Source organism: Alligator mississippiensis, chromosome 1 (genome assembly GCF_030867095.1).
Source record: "Alligator mississippiensis isolate rAllMis1 chromosome 1, rAllMis1, whole genome shotgun sequence".
NCBI classification, from domain to species: Eukaryota; Metazoa; Chordata; order Crocodylia; family Alligatoridae; genus Alligator; species Alligator mississippiensis.
Genome location: NC_081824.1, coordinates 54,657,159 through 54,677,978, shown reverse-complemented (window position 1 = coordinate 54,677,978; position 20,820 = coordinate 54,657,159). Strand labels below are relative to the sequence as shown.

The window sequence follows — 20,820 nt, the reverse complement described above, 5'->3', positions numbered from 1 at the left end:
TTTGGTACATCAAAAGCCCTTACATTTCACCCACTCAGACCTGTCTTCAGCCTAGGAACCTGTGTTTAGATAAAGCATACACTTCAGAAAGGTTCCACTTTTTATTTAAAGATGCTTCCCTTGGCATTGTATCACTGATAATAGGTGCATGTGTGTCTTCAGCTTGCAGTCATTGGTTCTTATTATGTCTCTCTCTGCTAAATTAAAGAATAGTGTACCATCCACTTTCTCCTCATGCAGCAGAGATGAATTGTTCAACCAGTAGCTGTATTTGGGTCAAATTTCAGTCTTCTTTCTTATAAGCTAACCAAGTTGAACTCTTCAAGTGTCTCTAATTTGTGGCTCTTTTGTAACCATCTCCAGTTTTTCAGTATTTATTTTAAATTTGAACATCAGAACAAAATTGTATATAGCATTCTAATATAATTAGCCATGTTGTCACAGTATCTCACTGTGAGGTAATGCTTAGTTGCTTGTCCGTTATCACACCTAAATCTTTCATAGTCAGTACTTTTCATAATATGGGTCCCCATTTTGGAGGTATGGCCTGTATTCTTTGTCCTCTGATTTAGAATTTTGCTTTTGGCTGTATTCAAAATGTTATTTGAACAGGCCTGGGTTACCAACAGATACCAAATGCTATGCATAAGCATCATGTCCTCATCATTATTTATCATTCAAACAGTCTTTGTATCGTGTGCAAATTTTTACTTGAAATGGCCTTATACTTATTTTCAAATCATTCATGAAAATGTTGAAGAATATCAAGTCTGTGTCTATCCCTTTAGAAACATCCCTAGTCAATCAGTATCTCTCACTGAAGCCTAATTTTTTTGATCTTCTCAGTATTCCAGTTGTTAATCCATTTAATTTATGCTTTTCTGTGAAAAACAGTGCTATTAAAAAAAGAAAAGAACCCTAGAGGTGTAGGGCTGGAAGAAACCTCCATAAGTCATATATTCCAACCCCCAGCCTGAGGCAGGATTAACCCTATTTAAACCATCCTATACAAATCCACACACTAACTTCTTAGCGATACTACACAGTCAATCTTTACTCAAAAACCAGGACATAACACCCTAAACTGCCACCAATAAAGCTGTGGGCCAGGGCAGCCAATACCCTGCTGCTCGAAAGGTTGGTAATATACTCTCAAAAGATACCAGGAAGGGGGACATACCCTCTGTAAAGGAAAGCAAACCCCTCCACAGCCCATACCAATTTGACCATACTGTAAAATTCCTTCCTAACCTGAAATATGGTGAGTGGTCTGACCCAAGTGGATAGGCATGGGCTTTTGGCCAGGAAGCTTCAGTTTTAAGTCCTAGCAGGAGCACTGGCACACCCCAGTCAAAATCTGCAAACTTTGGTTACAACCAACATGTAATACTTCATAGGAAGGCCCTGAAAAACAACAAACAAACACCCTCCCACCCCCCAAACCAACAAGCAAGCCTCTGACATGTAGCAGAAAGATGAGTTGGGGAGAGGGGGTAATTCTTTCCCACCCCATGCAGCCCAGAAGCATGGGAAATACAAGTAGTCAGATCATCCTGACTAGCAACTGTCCAACCTCTTTGTGAATGCCTCTATGATAGAGAGTCCACAACTTCCCTAGGCAGTCTATCCTACTGCCTTACTATGGACTGCATCATTGCTCCAACACTTCTCAATATTCCTTACCATGAGGCTACATCTGGCCACCAACAAGCTTCCAGCCAGGGAGGAGCCAAACTACCAAATGGATGGTAAACTAGTTAATCTCAGCCTACTCTGAGCCAAAACCAAGATCACCCCAACTTCAGTCACTGAGCTCCAGTATGCTGCTGATGTTGTAGTGTGTGGTCACTTGGAAGCAGACCTTCAGGCAGTTGTTGACATCTTTACGGAGACATACAAGAAAACGGAACTAATGCTTAACATTCAGTCAGGTGCAGCTCAGCTCTGGCTCAGGCTGGAGTACAGGGACACTCTATCCTCCACCAGGCCAATCAGCAGTGCCACCCACCACTGCTGTATAGCCCAGCTTCCACATGCTGTGCTAACTGTCAGATGCTGTGCTACATGACTTTTCAGGGAAGAAAGCCCGAGCAGCATCTGACAGTTAGGGCAGGCAAGGAAAAAACAGAAACTGTAGGTAGTGGGGAGGAAGAAGCAGAGATTGTGGGGAATGGGTTGTGGGGGGCAGGAAGGCTGCAGGTGGAAGAGGTGTGGGGGAATGAATTTAAGACAAGTCTCCAATAGTTAGGTTCTATACCTGGGGGGTCATCTTAAATTCAGGGTTGTCTTAGATTCAAATAAATATGGTACTTGGATTTTGTCTCTACCTAATGATGCACCAGCTCCTTGGTAGCCATGTTTTAAAGACAGCCTTTCATACTTTTTCCCGTTATTAGTAACTATCTATATAAATTGTACCTGGTTAATATGTCTGATATAATAAACCACTTTAATTGGCAACCTACTGTAACTAAGATTGGCTTTTTCAAGCAGCATGTAAGGGATTTTATTATTTAACCTATCCCTGTGGATTGGATCTATAGTTATCAGTTTAATAGCGGTTCTACGGGATCTGTCCTTAGGCTTACAATGTTTTCTATCTGCTTGTAGATGATTTACAATTTTGATTACAATGTTTTACCATCAACCATGCTCCTAAACTGCTCATTTATCTTTATGACAGTTCTCAAGGGTCATTACCAAGTTCTCTTGAAAAGATTGCAAATGAAATACAATTGATTTTGAAAAGCTTTGAGAATAAATGATACTTGTGGGGCTGCCGATAGTTTGCTGAAAACAAGCATTTATATTATCTGATTTTTGTTTTGATAACTTTCCTTTCTCTTGGTATTCCTCCCTGTTGATTTCAAACTTCAGGTACAGAAAACTGTACAAATAAAGCATGAGAGAAAAAATGAATAACTGTAGCTTATTACCAGCTAAATATTTAATTATCATAGAATCATAGAATCATAGAAGTAGGGTCGGAAGGGACCTTGTAGATCTTCAAGTCCGACCCCCTGCCCGGGCAGGAGGAAAACTGGGCTCGAGTGACCCCAGCCAGGTAGGCATCGAGCTGCTTCTTAAAGACCCCCAGGGTAGGAGCCAGCACCACTTCCCTTGGGAGTTGGTTCCAGATCCTAGCCGCCCTAACTGTGAAGTAGTTCCTACAGATGTCTAATCTAAACCTACTCTCCAACAACTTGTGGCTGTTATTCCTTGTTATCCCGAGGGGCGCTAGGGGAAACAAGGTCTCTCCCAAACCCTTCTGGTCCCCCCTAGTGAGTTTATAGACCGTCACCAGGTCCCTGCTCAGCCTTATCTCGTGAAGGCTGAACTGGTTCAGGTCCCATAGCCTCTCATTGTAGGGTCTGCCCTGCTGTCCCCGGATCATGTGGGTGGTCCTCCTCTGGACACTCTCGATGTTGTCCACATCCCTCTTGAAGTGGAGCACCCAGAACTGGACACAGTACTCCAGCTGTGGCCTAACCAGTGTCATGTAGAGGGGGAGGATCACCTCCTTGGCCCTACTTGAGATGCACCTGTGGATACACGATAGGGTCTGGTTGGCCCTGCCGACCGTGACCTTGCATTGTCAGCCCATGTTCATCTTGGAGTCAATAATGACTCAAAGATCCCTTTCAGCATCCATGCTCTCAAGAAGGGAGTTTCCCATCTTATAAGTGTGCTGCTGGTTACTACTGCCCAAGTGCAGCACCCTGCACTTGTCCATATTGAAATGCATCCTGTTTTTGTTAGCCCACCCTTGCAACCTATCCAGGTCTTGCTGCAGTCTTTCCCTCCCTACCAGCATGCCCACCTCACCCCAAATGTTGGTATCATCAGCAAATTTAAACAGGTTGCTTTTCACCCCATCATTCAAATCGCTGATAAAGAAATTGAACAGTGCGGGCTCAAGGACCAAGCCCTGGTGGACTTTGCTGCCCACTTCCCCCCAGGTCGAGTATGACCCGTCCACCACCACCCTCTGAGTACGACCCTTCAGCCAATTTGCAATCCATCTGACTGTGTAGGCATCAGTGCCACAGTCACCTAGTTTTTTAATGAGGATGGGGTGGGAGACAGTGTCAAAGGCCTTGCTGAAGTCCAGAAAGACTACATCCACAGTGACACCTGCATCCAATGCTTTTGTGACCTGATCATAAAACGCAATCAGGTTGGTCTGACATGACCTGCCCCTGATGAAACCGTGCTGGTTGCCCTTGAGCATCATCCCCGATGCCGGCCCATCACAGATGTGCTCCTTCGTGATCTTCTCAAAGAGTTTCCCCAGGATTGAGGTAAGACTGATGGGCCTATAGTTGCCCGGGTCCTCCTTCCTACCTTTTTTAAAGATGGGGACCACATTGGCTATCTTCCAATCATCTGGCACCTGGCCAGAGCACCACGAGCTCTCATAAAGCCTTGCCAAGGGCCCTGCAATAACCCCTGCTAGCTCCCTCAATACCCGGGGGTGGAGAGCATCTGGACCTGCTGATCTGAACACGTCCAGTCCCTCCAGAAGCACTCTAACCCGGTCCTCCTCAACCTTAAGTCTGGAGGCGTTCCCCTTGAGTCCGTCTTCAATCATGGTGGAGGAGTCCCGGTCCCTGCACAAGAAAACGGAGGTGAAGAATTTGTTAAAGAGGTCTGCCTTCTCCTCTGGCACAACCACTAGATTGTCCAGCATATCTTGCAGGGGCCCCACATTTCCCGGTGCCTTCTTCATCCTCCCTATATATTTGAAAAATGACTTTTTATTATCTTTGATCTTGGACGCTAATCCTAGCTCTATGTCCACCTTAGCTTTCCTAACAGTCCACTACAGGCCTGAGCAGTGGAGGTATATGCCTCTTTGGAGATAGCCCCCCACTTCCACTGGGTGTACACCGCCTTTTTGGCAACCAGGCATTCCTGGACATCCTTGGGGGGTCTTTTGGGCACTCTTGCCCCCCTTGCTTCTTGTTGGGATCATCACCCCTTGTGCCCTGAGTATCGTCTCCTTAAGGAACGACCACTCATCTTGGGCACTGAGTTCCCCTGCCCTGGAGAACCCCAGTGCCTCCTCTCCCACTAATCTCCTTAACTCGTTAACTTCAATTATGAAAGAGGATTCATAAGAGTTTGAATTTGATCCTACTAGAAAAACCCAGCCATAATAAAAACTGAACTGCTGACTACCAAAATGTCTAGAATATAGCATCTAAGCTGCATGTGGTGCACCTTACCTTGGTAACCTGAAAAGTAGTGGATGTGCAAGCCCACTGAGTCATCTGCTGGATAGTTCAGATTCCTTCCTTCATTGGCAGAGGTGGAGTAACTCTGCCATAAGAAAGGGGGATTCTGTCATTCTGTCATCACAGGAGAGCTTTAAGTGCACAGTTCTGACAACATAATATTGTAGTGAGCAACATAGTCTACTTTGTCAACATAACCAACCAAATAGTTAAGTAGTTGAAGTGTTTGCCAGATAGCTACTTTATTAATTGCATGTTAGTATCACAAAGCAAATATTCTTAATTAGGTTTTAACAGGGAAGCACAGCTTAATGTAATGTTCTAGATCGGGGTGGCCAGAGTTACTTACCCTGGGAGCCACATCTGATCCTCTGTGGAAGTTTAAGAGCCAGAGAGCTTGGCGGGGGGAGAGGTGGAGGGGAGGAAGGGTGCTGAGCAACCCGGAATGGAGCTGGAGAGTGGAGCAGGGGGTGCTGAGCAACCGAGAGCTGATCAAGATTCTCTGCAAGGAACGCACCACAGGATAAGCAGCATGACTGCAGCCCCTAGCCTGGCAGCCTGGCACTTGAGTTGGCAGTCCTGGGAGGAGTGGGTGGGGCTTCAGGCAATTTTCGGTGAGCCGCACATACCGTGCCAGCGAGCCGCAAGTGGCTCCCGAGTCACGGTTTGGCCACCTCTGTTCTAGATTAAATAACCCAAGGCTTGCTTGACTTATTTTAAGCAGTGCCTCTAATAAAATAGATCTATAGAATTCAGGAAAAAGCTTGTGACTTTTGCATACTTTAATAGCCTTTCACCTTACCTGATAACATGTTATTGCATTTTATATCAAACATGATTGTCCTATATGCTAAGGATTACGTGCCCGTCTCCCCTCGATGGCCCGGTCCCGTGCTGCCTTTGCCCGGGCAACTCGTCTTCCTAGCCTAGGGCTTTCATGTAGACCCAAACTCACCCGCCATGATTTCAGATGGTTCTCCAGTGGAGGGGGTCCCCTCAGAGGATGCCTCCAGAGTTGTCACATGTCTTGATGGATGCCTACAGGGCTCCAACCTCCCCTACACCCTGGCCACACACCAACCTATGGGATGAGCCTCAGGATCTTTTACGACTGGCCCCTTTTGATGTCTTCCCCGGTATCTATTTGTCCTCCTCTGCAGACCAGCACCTTGGGCTCTAGCTAGAACTGGAGGGTCCGGTGATGCTCTGCCTTTGGGGACAGATGCCCTGAGCATTCCACGATGGATGCTGTTGATTGCCGCCATGTTCTCACCTGGTCCTCCATCTCCAAATGGGGTCTCTGACTCCCCAAGTCTGGTGCAGTGTGCTAGGCTCCCCTGCTCTCAGCAGGCAACAGAATGGATCTAACTAAGAAGGAAAAACAGGAACCGAACACTCATCAGTGGAGAAGCCCCACGCCCAGGGAACAACACAATGTGAGAAAAACAAAATAAAGGAAATAACAACAAGAAACATGGGAGGAAGAGACAAGAAAGAAAAGCAAAGTAAAGAGGGACAACCGCAGGGGAGAGTCCTGTGCCCCCTTCGCCCCAAATGCCTTAAATCCAGCGCTTCCCCTGGGCCAGGGCCCAGGCCTTCACCCTGGCTGGGGTCTCTCTTATCCTTTCTGGGATCCATGTCTCCCTTAAGGTCACGGCACCTGCCACCTCCAATCGGAGCTCCCTCACTGGCTCTTCTCACTGCCGGTGCCGGCTCCACTGCCAACACCTTTGATCTTCGCCAGTCTTCCCCAGCACAGAAATCCTCTACAGCTGCCACTGCCAGCTTTGTTGCCGGTGCCGGCCCCGCTGCGGGCACAAGCTCCACTGCCTGTTCTTTTGATCTTCCCTGGTCTTCCCCAGCACAGAGATCCACTGCAGCTGCCACTGCCGGCTTCACTGCTGGTGCCAGCTCTACTGCCAGTGCAGGCTTCACTGCCAGCTCCTTTGGTCTTTGCCGGTCTTCCCTGGCATGGAGATCCTCCATAGCTCCCGCTGCCGCTGATAATGCTGCCCACAGTGGTGGGACGTGTTCCACTCAGCGGTTCCCTGCCACCCCTCCTCCCCTTGGTAACCCTACCTGTGCTCCCGGGGCCAGTTTTTAACTTCACCAGGTGACGTCACGAAGAGACGTCACCCAGCCCCAGCTGGAGATAGGCGCAGCTGACAAACCACTTGGGCGATTTTCCCTGGTGTACCTCCTCACTTCTCTGGGTCCCTGCAACAGGTAGGATTTTTTCTTCTTTTACTTTTGACTGGGGCCTGCCTCTGGACGAGGCTTCCCCCTTAGTCAACCCTGCATCCCTGGGGCAGATTATATATTTATTCTTGCTTTTTTGGAAAATAAAGTAGAGGTATGAATGGGTTTTTAGAGTTAAAAATCACAGTAAGTCAGGAAATGGAAAAGTTGAGTTATCAACTGCAAAGTAAGCTTAACTTCACTTCACAGTTCCTTTGTATGGGAACTATTGTGGTGGAAAGTTTCATAGGTTAGTCAATTCTGCTGATGTTGAGGTGTGACTAATATTATTTTTCTTAACAATATGAAAAATAGATTCCTTTTACATTTAGTAAACCAAATAGAAATTCTAAAGAAGATGCTTATCTAAAATATTTGCATTAAAACAAAAACCAACCATGGAAAATTTCAATATTAGAAATAAGTATTGGCATGTTAATCATTAAAACTGTCTTGTAAAGCTTGGCTTACATATGCTGCTGTGCCACAGTGATGCTTTGTGGAAGCAATTCACTTAGGAATAAGAATGCTATTGTTGAGCCAAGCCCTTTTCATCTGTCATGGCGTTATTTGCACAGAGCCTGCCTATAGAAGACCAGCAAGCTCCAACTCCCTTAAGTAGATGAGCTCAGCTCGATAGACCCAACAAATCTGGAAGGAACTGTTTGCCTATTACTTTTTGAGCCTTTTTATGACTCTTCCTTATTCCTCTCCTGAAGGATTAGCTTTATCTTTCATTTGTTTTACTTACACCCATGTCATAGCTGTTTTTGAGACCTTCAAATAATGTTTTCTTCCTTGTTTCCTTTATTTAAATTTTGAAACATATCACTGGCTTTGTTCTCCTTACAAGCCTAGTAAAAAGTACTAAAGGATCATATCAAGCCAGACTCCTTAAGCTCCCTGTGGTAAGCAATTTGCCAATGAGCATAGGTATTCAGGGTGTGCATGAAAGTTCTAAAGAAAGAACACTATCACTAGTCAGAAGTCAAGATATACCTATTTGTCAAAAGGATTGTTGTATGGCTGAGTGAACTTTATTAACTATTTCCTTATTATCTAGGAGGCAGGGGTTTTTGGAGTGATATCTTTTATTGTGTCAACTGTATAGTTAGAAGAGATCTTAAGCAAACTTCTGGACAAAAGGTACCCTTCCTCAGGTCCTGGCAGAGCATCCGGATGGTTTTGGGTACCTTGTATCCAAAAGCTTGCCTAAGATCTCTTCTACCTCTATGGTTTGTCCAATTAAAGATATCACTCCAAAAAAAAAACAACCCTTGCCTCTCATATTTTCTTTACCATCACAGCTACAATATCCCTCTAAACACTTACTAACGCAGTCTGTACCTTTGATCCTCATTTGGATTTCTGGAGATGAGTGTATTCATTCTTAGACTAGGATACTTAAAGCATCTGAAAAATACTATACCGAGCCCCAGTTAGTTCTGCTTCATTTTATGAGGATGAAACCATTGTGCCACTTATAAGTACAAAAGTTAATGATAATTAAAACAATAATAAAAAAGCAAATGTATTTTCTTCACAATAATTTTCCCCTCGTGTGCTTTCATTTAGAAAATCTATTCAGAACTGTGTTTTGAGTGGATTTTGTATGTGCGAAATCCAGTTTTCATCAGCATGTAAGAGATCTAAGGTTTATACAAAGTAGCATGTCTTCTCAAAAAGCAGCAAGGCTGGATCTCTTATTATACTTTCCACATTAATTTCCTTTCACTGATTCTGTCCCCTATTTCTTAAAAAAGGAAAAGGTAATAGTAATAATAATTTTTTACTGTTTCATAGTCGTGTGTCTCACAAGTAGTATAGTAGTTTATTTATCCTCAAATACTAGCCATAAACACCTAGCATGAAAAGTCAATCCTATGTCTTGCTGATTAAGTTACATTTTATTTCTATATTATTATTTTTCTGTTTTCCATTGCAGATACAGCACTGTTTTTTCCATCTTTCAATGGGGATGCCTATTTAGAATTGCCTTCCCTAACATCTGTATCCGAGACCAAGATTGAATCTGGGCAGGAACAAAACAGAATTATAACTATATATTTGACAGTGAAAACAACTGCTTTAAATGGCACTATCCTTTATGGTGAGTACCTATAATGCTTGAACCTGGAGTAGCACTTTTATCTCCTTCAGCTCTTATTCACTTCAGGGTAGATCCAGCTGGCATGTCCTATTCAGTGATTGAGTTGCTCATTAAGATGCAGTCGAACCCTTTTGGTATTCTTATACATGATACATTAAGAAATTGGCACCATAGTTCTTCATATTACACTGAAAAAGTTCTTTAATTTATGCCTCATTCAGTGGAACATAACTTACAAGTGAAAACACTATTCATGACAGGGAAGAACGCAGCAAACATATAACTCCAATAATATAGTGTTATAGCTATAAAATACAAGTGCTGTGAATATTTCAGATAATTTATTATGGAGAGACAGTTCCTCCCTAGTTGGGCTGAGACTCGCTTCCCATTATAAGCCTGATCTTGATCCCAGGGTTTTACTAATGCTTACAAAATTACCATCAGTTGTACAATTTTGCAATATTTCAGAAGGCTCCCTGCAATTTCTTGTTATTGCAAATCTGCCAGCAGTCTCCAGGGGCTACTGTTGCAATCTGTGAGAATAGATGTAGGATATTATCGCTTGTTATCACAAGAGAGCATTGCTCATCATTAGTGCCTGCCCTCCTTCCTCCAAACTGTCCCACCTTCCTGAATATCCCTCCCACTTAGGAATGGGAAAGGCAGTTCTCCCCACAATTCCTATTTATACATTTTGCACATATGTTAGGTTGAAACTTCATCTTGCACAGATGGTATAGGAAGTGAAACTGTTCTTTCTCAAGTGTAAAAAATATCAAAAGGCCTGACTAAAAGTCAGTCACCTTAACATTCCTTAAACAGTTCTTGTTGTTAGTTGCTAGGCATTTTGTATGTGACAGACTTGATTTACATCCTTTTGATCAAGAATCTGATGAAGAATATATTTCAACCACTCCTGCTTCTTATTATACGTCTAAACACAGAAGTTGCACTAGTTTTGTTTAATTGTTTTGGTTAAATTGGTACAGGTATTTTTGGTTTTTGGGATTTTTTTGTGGAGGGAGGGGGTTTAATAATATGTGGACATTTTTACGCACAAATTAAAAGATATTAGCCGGTTTAAATTGATATGAAGTCCTGTAGCAAGTCCAGCCTTGGGGCGGCCAAGTCACCCACTAGCAGCTGCCTGGGTCCCAACTTGCTTATCCCTTCTGGCCTCCCAAGGTCCCACCCTGTCATCTTTCTTGCCATGCCTTGATGGTAGTATTGAACAGGAAGGCTGCCACTTGAGTGCAAAGGGGTTTGCTTCAGGTCTTAGGCCCTTGTCTGGGATCAGTCCCCATAGCCTTGGCTGACTACTCTGGCTGGACCCCTCCACCTGAAGTCCACTGTCACAGAACTCTCAGCTCCTGGGCCCCAGCTCTAGCCATGCCCTCAAAGGCTCTGGACCCCTTGCCCCCTCCTCCCCGCCAGGCTTTTCCTCACAGGCTCTGGGCCCCATGGCCTGGCTAATAGCAGAACTGGCCTCAGGAGCTGCTTGCAGCCTCCTAGTTTCTGAGAGTCCACAACTGGGCCTTGGTCCTCTCAGCCTTAGGCCCTGTACTGCTTGTCCCATCCCCCTTGCAGGGTTTGGGACCCAGGGTGCCCCTGGCACCCTTCTCAGTGATCTTCTTGACTCCTAGAACCATGATATGGTCATCTGGTATGAAATCCAAGTGAAAAGATAAGAATACAAGGCACCAGGTGGCTTATCTTCTGGTGCCTAGTGGTGCAGGGGCTTCTTTGCAGCTCTCCTACAGTCTGGAGTCTTTCCTCGTTGGCCAGTCAGGCCCCTTTCCAGCTCAGAGCTCTGCTTATTACAACCTTCAGAAACCAACTGCTCCCCTTGACTCAGGCCCTGGGCTTATATGTTGTTGGCTACAAAGCACCAACTCACAGGATCATTATAAAATTCTAGTTTATTGGACAGATGCAAAAGTCAGATCATAAACCTTGGTGCTGATCCCCTCAAACACACACATTCATGTGTGTGCGCTCACACACACACACACACACACACACACACACACACACACTCAAAGTAGCTAGCTCTGAACACTAACCACTGGTGTCAAGACATACCTATCCCGAAGCGCTGGAGTCTGCTGTCGATGGCCAGTCGAGGCTTCTTTCAATGCGATGTTGCTTCAGAAGGGGGTCACTGGCTGGTCCTTCTGGCTGGACAGGCAGGGTGCTGGTCGGGTCAAAGAGGGCACCATTGGGGGTCATTCTTCACTGCCTTTTATCCCACTGCCTTTTATCCCTCACTTTGGTGACTGCCCAATGCTTGAGCTTAACCAATCCAGGGGTCGTTGACCTCAAGGGATGTCCCTCTTGGTAGCTGCTGGATGGCAGCTGTCAGCCCCAGGGGTCACGTCTGCACATATGTGCAGTCTCAGGAGTCCATTGATAAATTTTGATTGATTCACTGCCATGATGAGTAGAGCTCTGGAAGTGGTTGATCAGGGGGTATTTCATCCCCAGGGTCTGTTTCCAGCATTGATTAGTTCAAATGGGGGTTTCTGTACCTTTAACAATGAAGGTTCTGGGAATTCTTGACTCTTTATTGATTCTTTCTTCTCCTTGGTCTCTGATTTTGTAGGTGTTAATAATTGCCGCTCATTAACATGCTTATCCAGACTAGCTACTGTGTTACACAATCAACCATGATTCATTCAGGGACCAGCTCCATACAGAGATTCCTGCTCTTGCTAACATTGTTACATGGTACAACTTAGTTTTAAACTTAAAGTATATTTGTAAAAGCATCTACAAGCTCTATTTTCACTACAAATGCACCTTATATAAAAATAATAATGATATAATAAAAGAAAAAGAAAGAGGAAGGAAGAAAAGAGAAAGCATCCCCAAAAGGGGGGCAAATACTAAAAGAGGGGCTTTTGCCATATGGAGGGGCTTCACATTTGGGGGTGGGGCGCAGACAAAAGGGATTTCTTGCTACATTGTCTCTCTCTTGGCCACCTGACCCACTGTTTCTGGTCCAGGTCTCTCAATCACTGTATGCACTGTGCTGGCCCCACCAAATGGCCCTCTGCCCCATCACATGGCTCATCTATCAAATGGCCCTCTGCCCCTATTAGTTCCTGCAGGTGCTGGACCCAGCCAGCTGCTCCCAGGCTTCCTCTCACCTTCAGTAACTGGGTAGGGGCCCTGTAACAGGGAGCCAAAGACTCCTGTTACTAGAAAGGGGAAGACACATGAGGCTAGCCTGGGTACATAGGTAGGCAGGCAGCTGAGAGAAGGCTAGCTGCACAACAGTAGGCTGGAAGAATAGGGCACATTCCCAAGCAGCCATAAGACTAAGGCTGCAAGCAGCGGAGCTAAGATGAAACAAGGGGAGCAGGCTTTCCATTAGACCTAAGCCGGAACACCTGTATGGGACTAGGGAGTCACCTGACTCAAAGGGGCAGTGGTCCAGAGCATATAAGCCCAGCACCTGGAGGAAGGCAGTCAGGCCCAGTACATTGAAGGGAACAGAGCACCTAGTAGAGAGGGGCTGTAGAAGACTCCTTGGCAGGCACCAAAATACTCTGAGGGTAGCGAGGTGAGAGCCCAAGGGAAGAAGGGCTAGCTAAACATTTGTTCTACCAAGAGTGAGGGAGGCTTTGTTATAAAGTGGTTGCTTGCCTTTTCTAGTTGATAGTGGCAGACCAGATGCATCTGTAAGAGTGAAAAGGAGACCACAGGGGTACCTGGGAGTCATGCCAAGGTTTGTGCCCTGCCAAAGGTAGGAGTCCAAGATGCAGATAGCTGAGTCTGAGAGGGCCAAACTCTGAGCCAGAAAGAGGCAAGAGAGATGGCCTGGAGCTGACAGGGCTAGGGGGCCCAGAGCCCACAGAGGGGGCAAGACCAGGGTCAGGGGGCCTTAAGCCCAGGCAGGCCAGCATCAGGGCCAGGGCCAGGGGTCCCAGAAGCCAAGGTCTGGTACATCGGATCTAGGCTGAGACGGGCACAGCCGAAAAAAAGAAGCCAAAGCCAAAAAGGCCAAAGCTACAACAAAGGTTGTGAGCTCTAAGAGGTCCAAGCATTGTGCTGGGCTGGGCAGCCCCTCTGAAATGAGGTCATATACCATGTGCACAGCAAGGGTATGGCTATGGGAGCAGATAGAGGCCATGAAGACCATGAAGACCTGGTATCCTAGGGGACCAATAGGGCTGGAAGGGCCTTGGTGGATTGGCTGAAAGCAAATTGTCAGTGGACTGGACTCACTCTGAGCCCTCAGGTTAGCTTCCCAATCTTTTTTTAACAATATCAAGGTGTGGCAGGAAATCAATAGGGAAGGGCACCACGAGGGATCAGAGTGAGTGGGAGCCGCATGTCTACCAGGGCTGTCACAGTGCCACTGGGCCTGGGTCCTGTCACAGGCCCCATTACAGGTCCATATATAAAATTTGCACTTTCTAAGTAAAAAATCACATTCTAACTCTATCCATTCAACTGTCAGTGATTTCTAACCAGGATGCTGTGGCACCCTGGGATACTGTGAATATTTTTAAGGTTGCCACAGGCTGCCACACAGTATTAGTACTGGTTGCCCTTCTAAGTTACTGGCTGTCCTTTTAACATTCTCAAATAGGCCCTTTCTAGACTTTGCACTTGTCACTGGAAATGGCAAAGAATTTTTCCTCAAATCTAAAAAGTTCATAATATGTCACTTTTGAGATATCAATTTTTTTTTTAAGTATAGTTTGAAAGGTTTTTTTCTAACACTTTTTGCCATGTTTTATTTTAAGAATATCTAGAAACTTTAAATGAGGTTTATTTAAAAGAATTTGATGTGATCTAGTGTCAATTATGAGATGAAAAAAAGACTTATTTGGTAAGTGGGTGTATTACCTAGGGATGTCAGACTCAAGTAACTCAGTGAAGAGGCTTATAAAAGATGGAAAGGTTCACTAGAGACCTATGCTTGAATTAATGTACATTACGGTTATCATTAACTAGTTTCCCTGTTGAAAGACCATTCAAAATGAAAGCCAAAGGACATGACTCAGAGTACCACCCTTTCGTCTCCCTGCTGTTTGCATAGGAGCAAATATCAGGTATATTGTCCTTCCTTCCCCTTGCACTAAGTACTGAGATGTACAGGGAAATGAAAGATTGTTTCAGTACAGGTACATAAGGCTTTTGTACAACCTAGCCCTTGGTAATAAACAGGCAATCTTTATTTGTTTTAACAATGTTCATTATATGAAATTAATCAGATATGAAAAGTTTGGCATTTTCAAATAGGCTGGGTTCAGAAGAAAGTCTGCCTTTCCTTGACGTGTTTGTATCAAACAAGAGCCAAAGTAGCCTTGGAATTAATAGGTTCCCCTGGAGTATTGTTGAGCATAAGTGATGTGCAATAGGTTTGAGTGTTCAGGCTCTGCTGTAAACTTTATCTGCACGGTTTGCTTGGTTTCTGTTTCTCCTACAAACAGCAGAGGCAAAGAATGTCAGACCTTAAGTAGTTTTGACAAGGCTGGCAAATGTACCATGTTTAATTTTGCTTAGCTTTGACTACTTAGTGTGCAAAGAGCAGGTTATCAAATGAAGAACACTTTACTGATCTCTGATTTTTTTATAGATATTTCACATATATTTACAATTTTGGACAATATGGAATAACAAATGCACCATGGTCCCCGATTATGATTTCACTTCCACTAATTTTAGCACCATGTAGATCCAGTGGGCATGTCCAGATGAGCACAGACACGCAGTATATGGTGCTGCAAACCCATTTGCGGCTTCACACACCACACGTGCAGATGTTTCTCATGGTGCTACTTCACAGTATGGGGGGAAGTGTTTGACCCCAGGATCTCCTGGGGAAACATGAAGGCTTCCAAATTACATTTCACAAACTAGTGGATACTTGTCTGGAACACAAGTATATATTTAAGTAATGATAGCATCTTTCTGTACCACTTGTACAAACTAATGCTTTTGTCTGTTACCTAACCATGAAGTATAAAAGATGATAGCCCATCATTAAAGTTAGAGGTAGCAGTGCATTATGAAATAAATCTAAAGAATACTGACCTGTGGGTTGGGGGTGGAGAGGGTGTGTGAATATAGGATTTTAAGATGAAAACCAAAGTGATTTTACGATTTTCTAGTTACACTGAACTGGCAGGTATGCATTTGGGGCATAAAAATAAAAAATAAATTCAAATAATATATGGGAAAGGAGTGTAGAACTCTACTATAAGGGGGTTACATTCTTAATTTTAATCTAGCCACAGTCCATAGCTTAATTAATATGCATTTTAGATCAGAATGTTCATTTTTGCCGACTGCTGCTTTCATTTTCACATGATCACACTACAAATTAGGAGAGGAGCCTGTAAAAGAGCAAAAGACAGCAAGCAACTCTGACTTTTCTACCTAGCAGGATCTCTAATGATACTTTTCCTACTGACTTATTGTAACACTTTCTGCACATTCCAATTCACATTTTCATTCCCTTTTTTATTGTACTTGTATGGGACTGTCAGTAGAAGTGGAATCGGTTCTGCCATCAGTGTCTGCTTATTTTACTCACACATATACTAACTTCACTAAGAATTAGCCACGTAAGTAATTATGATGTACATAAGTAAACTATGATGCACAGCTAATATTTTTCCATGTGTGTCCATATGGGAAATTTTGCCAATGTACAGTCATTTGGAAATTTTGCCAGTACAGTAATATCAATTCCCCCAAGAGTAAATATACAAAGTTATATAAATATGCAAAGGCAGGATGAATAAAGGAAGCTAGCAGTAGTGTTGGCAGTAACCTCATATAATTCTTGAGCTCAATTGAGTGCAAGGGTTATGACTTAGACTATGTCCTCCTAGACACACAGGATGCATACGGATGAGCAAATACTTGCGGTTTGTAGCACCGCAGACCCATCTGCGGCGCCACAAGCTGCATGCACCATACATGTAGGCATTTGCCATTCTGCTAATTTACAGTGTGGTGGGACGTTTTTGACACTGGGAGATTCCAATGTCAAAAAACCCACAGCAGAAAAAGCAGGGCAGCACATGTAGCGGCAGCATGCATCACCTGAAACCAGAGCTTAGCCAGCCAGAACCACACTTCTGGATCACTACCACTGGAGTCCTGGAAGGCCTCCAGGGCCCCAGGTAAGGCTGCTGGGGACAGCTCTGATGCTGGCCCCAGCCTCCCCTGCCCCACCTGGAGCATTTTTCCATGAGTTAATCCCATGTTCAGGGGCATTCACCAGGGCAAAAAGCAGCGACACAAAGTTGTGCCGCCACCTTTTTCCCCATGGCAACCACATGCCCCTGCTTGTGGGGATGCAACCATAGGGTAGAAACAGACATCACTTGATGTCCCATTTATGTTGCCATAATTTTTTTTTTTTTTTATGGAGGCACCAATGTGCAACAAATAGATGTACCTACCTTTTGTTATACCACATCACAGGCAAATTAGTGGCATGACAAAAAGTACTAATAAATTATGCTGCTTTATTGTGGTGGGCATCTATTAGCTCTGTGGTGGGACAGGGTGGGCAGCTTAAGCTGCCTGTACTCTTCAGGTACCCAGAGCAGGTGCTCTGAGACTATGAAGGCTCCTCAAGCACCTACCTAGCTTTTCCTGCTTACAGAGATGCACCCCAGAGAATCTCAGGATACATCTCTATAAGTGAAAAAGTCAAGATTTTCTGCTTACAGAGGCCCATTTTAGATCTCCAGGGGTGCATCTCCATAAGTGGGGGAAGTCTGCATAGGTCTCAGCATGGAGCCACAGAACCCAGGAAATCCCTTGTGCCTCATGCCTCTACTAGGGACTGACTTACCCAGCCAATCCCACCTGGGTGGCAGGGAAAGTTGGGCATTCTTAACTTACCCAGACCCACCTCTGGGACCTATTGGGACACATCTGGGTAAATGAGGGAAGTCTGGGTTTCTCTGCTGACCCACACCTGTCTCCGGCAGATCCTAGGGCTGGGTCTGAGTAAGCAGGAAAACCCAGATGATCTGCTTCAGATGTAGAACATCCAGGAGACAGTCTGGGTGGGGCCATTGAGAACATCTGGGTGGCAGAATAAGAACAGGCTGGCTACAAGACCTGTGCAGAGGCAGCAGTATTAAGATTGTTGATACCTCTTTATTGTAAATAGTTGTATATAAGTTCTGTACATAATAAAGAGTTGTTTTCACATCACAAATCTCAAGATACCACAAGGATGAGATTGTAATATATCCCTTTGCAAGAGGCTTAGGGAAGGGAAAAGGTCCTTTCACCATTTCTATTTCTCTTTAGCACCAGTGAAGGGTTAGGTATCATCCAGGCCAATGTGGATTTGCATAGTCCATGCTGGTTTAAATATCTGTATCTAAATTTGTCCCTGTTGTTGATCAAAATCTACTAGAAATTTGATCCCCTGGGCTATAATTTTCCTTTATGGCCAACTAAGTACATTTTTTTTCCTTTTAAAAATCTCACATAGCTCAATTTATGTTTATAACTCAATCCTACAATAACTCAACCCAAACAATGCTTGATTTGATAGATGTGCAAGTCATTTTGCTAGCCTGCCTATATTTTGAAAGGTACTGTAAATCACGTTTTCACACATAGTTGATCAAGTATTTCATAGCTTCATTTTATTAGATATTTGTACATCTAAGAAGTTGAGATTTCCCAAATTTCTTCTTGAAAGAGTCCAGAGGAGAGCCACGTGTATGATCAGAGGGCAGGAGATTAGGTCCTATAAAGAGAGGCTGAGAGCCATGGGACTCTTCAGCTGGAAAAGCACAGGCTGAGGGGAGACCTGGTGGCTGCTTATAAGTACATCAGGGGTGTGCATCAGGATCTGAGGGGGCAACTGTTCACCAGAGCACCCCAAGGGATGACAAGGACCAACACTCACAAACACCTCCAAGACCATTTTAGGCTGGACGTAAGGAAAAACTTCTTTACTGTCCGAGACCCCAAGGCCTGGAATAGGCTCCCTCCAGAAGTGGTGCAAGTACCTACTCTGGACTCCTTTAAGAAGTGTTTGGATGCCTATCTTGCTGGGATCCTTTGACCCCAGCTGATTTCCTGTCCCTGGGGCAGGGGGCTGGACTCAGTGATCTCCCAAGGTCCCTTTCAGCCCTAATTTCTATGAAATCTATGAAATCTATAGCATGTCCTCATTCCAGGTGCTGGTTAAAGTTTGCAGTGAATTTATGTTACAGAATTTTACACTGATCAAAATTCCAAGGACATATTTTCAAAACCCACAAAGTTTACACTTGCAATACTGACACTTGTATTTGTAAACAGTGGAAGATATAGCACAGTGTCCTTTTTCTTTGTGCAAATATTCACTTTCCCAGCAAAATTTGGAATGGCAGTTTTGTAAATTTAATCTTATGAACAACTTTGTGGATACTTTTCTGAGACGCTGTAGTTCCCAAAACTGTTTTAAATTGTCTTATTTCTTGTAAGTCTTAACTTTTTTTTATTAGGCTCCACAATATTTTTCTGCTGTATATTTCTCTTTCAACCTCTTTAAGGTGTTCAATAATATCAGGCTACCAGACTAAATACTGAGTATGAAAATTATTCTTATTAAAAATGACGTATATATATTTTCTACTCTGCCTGAACATTTTAATTGATGCAGAAAAAGTAAAGGGAAGATAAAACTTAGAAATTCATAGCAGGCAGTGCTGGTGGAAGAATAGTTAGTCTTCTTAGAAATAACAGTATGAAACAGACCCTTAGTGAAAGCAGAATAGAAGAAAAATCAGCAGGTGAGGAAAAAAGACAGCTTTCCGTAACTGCCACTGAACAAGCCTTCTGAATTCTGGAACCCATACAAAGAAGCTTCTAATAAAGCAGAAGGAGACAGAGTGAGATAAAGGATATGTCATAAGGTGCACCTGTTGAAAAAAATGAATACTCTTTCTTGAAGCAACACAAATCTGAAGACTTTGTCATGGGATATAGAACTGTCAACCAGACTTTCACTTGGTGCTGCTTCTTTGAAAAGAACTAAGAATATGCCAAGGAAATGCATGATTCTCAAGGATTTAGAGGAGGCATTTGACCAAATCCCTGATGGTAAATTATAACAGTTCCTCTACACAGACATAATTCAGAGCCAGCTTTTATACTGTTGTAAATGCAAGTATTTAAAGTGAGAAAAGTGTGTCTGGGTCATTGGCAAAAGCTATGATTAATTTGTTCTCAGTAGCACTTACATGTTATTACAGCTACTGTCCTTCTGTTTACGAAAAAGACGTACAAGTACAACTCGGCTGGAGAAGGGCTTTAAATAGAAACTGTCATGTTTCCTGTTCAGTCCTTTTCTTATGTATCCTCACTTAATTACACAAAGGCATACAACATGTGGGGGTTAGCTTTATTTTCGCAAGAGGTTTTACAAGTACCATAGGATAAGTCAGCATTCCTAATATTATAGTTCGGTTCCTGTTCAGCATATTAGCCTAGAGGCAACAGAAATATTTCATAAGCTAGATAAATCCAGTTGCTTTAATATGAAATGTGTATCTATGTGTTCTTTTCTTCCTCTATAATGTCCCAGGTTAACTCCAAAAAACGCAAAATAATTTCTAGCCTTTGTGTTTTTCAAACCATTTTTTTAATGTACATTTATACTATAATTCTTTCATACCCTACCATAATTGATTCTCAAGTGAAAGAATTAACCCTAAATCTAATCCATCATGAACACAAATTGAAATATACACCCATCTTTACTCTGAATTCTAATAGTCAGTTTTCATTGAGCCATTCTGCATTCCAAGAATAAAAATCTGATGAAATTTGAGGTTCCAGTTTTGTTTTTCCAGAGTACAGCCTCTGTTTATCCTGGGCCCTACTTGGTCTTCTACTTGTCAGAACACCACACCTCATTACTGTGTAATTTTTTTAAACCATCTGCGCAAGCTCTCTCTTCTGTTTTGGGTTCTTCCCCCAAACTTTCTTCCCAAGAACCAGAGAACCATCCATGAGGTACTTCCAGGGCTTGTCTTTACCCCTTCAGTGCCCAGTTCTGGGGAGGAAGGTACTGAGCGCACCTGCCTATTCAAGTCTGCTAACAAGCTCCAGAGCTGGAAATTTGTCAATGAAGTTGTTTTTGACATTCCACGTGACTCCCAAGGCATCACCTCAACTGTCACTGGCAATCCCTCAATTTGCAGATGATCTCTACCATAGCTCATTGAAGGGTCTTAAGGCAACTTAAGG

The 20,820-nt window shown here is 43.7% G+C and overlaps 1 long non-coding RNA gene across 1 annotated transcript in view; it reads left to right on the top strand.

Moving 5' to 3' along the window:
- LOC132251407 (uncharacterized) overlaps window positions 1-20,820 on the top strand; it is a 147,616-nt gene that overhangs the window by 112,570 nt on the left and 14,226 nt on the right. The window contains exon 2 of the long non-coding RNA XR_009463424.1: window positions 9,421-9,585. This is a non-coding gene — a long non-coding RNA (uncharacterized LOC132251407). The remainder of the gene's footprint in view (window positions 1-9,420; window positions 9,586-20,820) is intronic.